Source organism: Cnephaeus nilssonii (genome assembly GCF_951640355.1).
Source record: "Cnephaeus nilssonii genome assembly, chromosome: 13".
In the NCBI taxonomy this organism is placed as follows: Eukaryota; Metazoa; Chordata; class Mammalia; order Chiroptera; family Vespertilionidae; genus Cnephaeus; species Cnephaeus nilssonii.
The window spans coordinates 46,709,651-46,713,690 of NC_137084.1; positions in this window are offsets into that span (position 1 = coordinate 46,709,651).

Here is a 4,040-nt window from a genome sequence, read left to right on the forward strand (position 1 = left end):
GGCGCATGCAGGAGGCAACCAATCGATGTGTCTCTCACATCAATATCTTTCCCTCTCTCTCCCACTCTAAAAATCAATGAAAAAAAAATATCCTCAGGTGAGGATTAACAAAAAAACAACCTTTCTTAACTTTTACTATATACAATTCCAATTTATGGAAGCTCTTTTTAAAGATATGGGGTTGCAGTAGATAACTATAAACTTTTTGCAAGCCAGCATCCAAGCATCCTACTATTTGGGTTAATCCTCCATTGTAAGAATCTGGGCAGGGGCAATGCCCTCCCACGACAGAAGCTGATGGGGCCAGACACTCATCTTCTGTCCCTGGCAACACACACAGTGCCAACCACGACTTTGTGGTGACTCAAAGACATGGAGGCAATTAAGAAATCAGTCTAACAGCAACAGAGGAATCGTAACATCTTACGTAAACTACTCCTAGCTACTATCCATTTGTGAGCTACCAGATAGGCTTTTAATAAATTTTTTCTCCTTATATTAGCCCAATTACAACCAGAACTTGGGCTTATAATTTTGGTCATACTTTTATGAGCATAAATTGCTGCATTATCCTCAAATTTGCACCATGCAGCTATAAAGGCTGAGACTGCTGAATATATATTTGCTTTATGTCATAACTCTATCAGCTTTTTACTGCTGCTATTGATATGCCGGACACAAACATTCATTCCTTTCTCCTTTTCTAACCTGTTGCATGCCTAGAAACTAGATGCTCGGCTACATCAGACCTGTTTGTAGAGCAGGAGTAGAGACGCAGTGAAGTCCTGAGGTCCTGTGAGAAAATTTCAGATTTCATCACATATATTTTAATTGCTGAGTGGATTTTTATATTTCAGGTTTCTTAATGTTATATTTTAAGCTTCTCCTTTCAGTTATAAAAAGAATTACTACTACTGGTAATAATTAATTAATGTTTCTTGGAGCATTTTCTAGGCACTGTTGTTGAGTTTATTAGTGATTCATATAATCTTTAAAATAAAAAAAAAGAAATCCTAAGAATTAGTTAACTTGTATGTATTCACTTTTATTTAGACTTCTTATCCCCAGGTTCTGTCTCTATTTTATCTTCTTAAAATTATGTTAAAAACCAAAAAAAAAATTAGGTCCACTGTACCCCTAAAAGGTTTTCGGATTTCTCATCTGAAATTATGAACTACCTGATATTACATATTGGTTTTACTTATATATATAAAACCCTAATATGCAAATAGGCAGAACAACCAAACCACCAGTCGCTGACGTGTGCTGACCACCAGGGGGCACACATGGAACATGGCAGGCATCAGCAGCAGGTGGCAGAGCACGGAACATGGCAGGCGTTGGCCGCAGCGGGATAGTGGAGCAGGTGAGTGGGGGTGCCAGACCAAAGCAGGGTGCTGGTTGGTCATTGGGGTGAGCCTCTGGTGGTTACTGAAAATTCTTTGCTCCCGTGTGCTGTGGTCCTACCCAGTCAGTGCTCACACCTGCTACCAGCGCTGGCCCCACTCACACCCACTGCCGGCGCCCAGCACCGGCCCCAATCGCTTAGCGCTGTCAGCAGGTGTGATCAAGGCCAGCAGCCACCTCTTGCACCGGCTGCCGGCGCCAGAGCTGCCGCTCGCACCCATTGCTGTCGCCAGCCCCAAATGCTCCACGCCGTCAGCGGGTGTGAGCAGGGCCCGCACTGTTAGTGCATGGGAGTGGCAGAAGCAGGGCTGCTGGCAGACAGGGGACCAGGAGCCGCCATGGGAGGGGCTGGGCGGGGCACCAAGACTGGGCCGAGACCCACCCCTGTGCCCACCGCAGCCTCCAAGGTGCACAAATCCGTGCACTGGGCCCCTAGTGTATCTATAAGCAGACAAAGTGAGATGCTAACAAAAATGTTTCTGTTTCAGCTTCTTTGGCAAGGGATGGCAATAATTCTATTAGAATCTTCATAAGAGATTTGCTTAGAATTCAATTATTATATATTAGCCACAGATGGGTAGCAGATGTAGATTCAGCCATTCTAGAAACACTGGTAAAATGGGATTTGCATGAGTTAGCTATACAGTAGTGCTACTATCTGGAATCCTGCAGGTAAAACAAATGCAAATCTCTCTGAGCAATGAGTAATCACACTTGTCTTTTTCTAAAAGTTAAGGACTATATTATGATTACCTGTGCATAATCTCTCTTTACTAATACTGGTAAAGATCCTAAAAAGATCTCAAAATGCATAACCTACAAAGAGGGAGGAGGAAACCTGCTGGCATCATATTTTAAACAATATATGTTAAAAACGACAGAATCTAGCAGATGACCACCAATCCTAGCCATTAGGGTTATTTAAATGGCTCACATATGGGCAGAAAATGTCTATGCCTTTCTTTAAATTTGCTCTATATCAAGGAATAAAACAATTCTAGCAACCCTAAAATTAAACTCAGACTCAAGTAATGTTGGTTTGCTGATAATTATGAATTTCACTTTTTAAAAGTCTGACCTAATAATCTCTTTCTCCCTCCTTCTATTTTCTCCCATGGGTGCAACTGACTGGTATTACAGAATGTGACAGTTGACTCTTTGCATCTTGTCTACCCCGCCAGGAGATGCTTGGCTCCTACATCTTAGTTGAGTATATTATCCACAATACCAGGCCGAGCACAGCAGTGCCTACAGGAAACACAATGCACAGAATCTTCTGGACATTTTGTTGGCATGTTATCAGAGCACTTTATATTTCACTAAAAGTTAGGATCAAAAGTCTGTAAGCTTGACTTTAAAAAGGAACTCAAGCCTGGCTGGCGTGGCTCAGTGGTTGAGCGGCGACCTAGGATGTCATGGTTCAATTCCCGGCAAGGGCACATGCCTGGGTTATGGACTGGATCCCCAGTGTGGGGTGTGCCAGAGGCAGACGATCAATGATTCCCTCTCATCATTGATGTTTCTCTCTCTCTCCCCCTCCCTTCCTCTTTGAAATCAATAAAAATGTATTTAAAAAGGGGGAGGGGAATTAAAGGGTAGCTCTCTCTCTAGAACACACCACCATCTTTCCCCACCCCCTTCCTCAAGGTCAGTTTCCCTGGCCTCTTTCTCCTAAACTCCAAGGGCCCTGCTTTTGCCTCTGTAACTTTTGTTTCTTGGGCCCCTTTCTTCTACGGCTCACTTCTATCTCTGTGACTTTCTAAAAAAACGTTTTTATTGAATAAATAAATTTAATTAAATGGTACCCAAATAGAATTTCTAAAATCAACCCATGCATAAGAATACCCTGACTGCTTTCTGGAATGGATAAATGTCTAGGACAGATTGAGTGCTGCTGAGATTTATAGCAGTCTGTTTCCTTTCAGCTCCTGGTAGATGGTAAGGCTTAAAAATCCCAGCTCACTATCTCTATGATATTAAGTGCTTACTTTGCCTCTCTATTAAACCATTTCCTCATCTCTAAAGTAGAGCAATAAAAACACCTACTCCTCATATGTAGTTATGAATAGTATATGCATAACATATGTAAAGAACTCAGGACAATAGTTGGTACGAAGGTCTCAGTACATTTCAGTGTCCATTCCAAGTGGCCCTTTCACTTGCCTATTTTAACAAATTTGGTATTTCTGAGAGGGTCAGAAAAAGAAAAATTACTTTCCTTTCAGTCTACCATGCAGGATGAGAAAAACCAAGTGAAGGTGTTGAAAATAAAACTGGGCTTAGTGGTGACAAAGTTTAGTCACTAATTAGCCAAGTGCTTCTGAATAGCTTTTCTAACCTTATTTTTAAAGTCAAAATGGTATTGAAGTTCAAGTATAAATCTGTAAATACAAACTGAGAGTTGATAAGTATGCTAGAAGAAATTACTTCAAATCAAGTGGAAGCAGAAATTCCTTAAAATGTGTTAAATCCTTGCCCTACTAATATCTACCAGAAGCTTTAATGACACACTTTCTTACTCATTTCATGTTCATATTCTCAGAAGTCAAACAAAAATAAGACCAACAAGATTCTCATTGTTTGCCAACATTACATTAAAAAAAACCAAACATTTCCCATTAATGGTTTTAGTC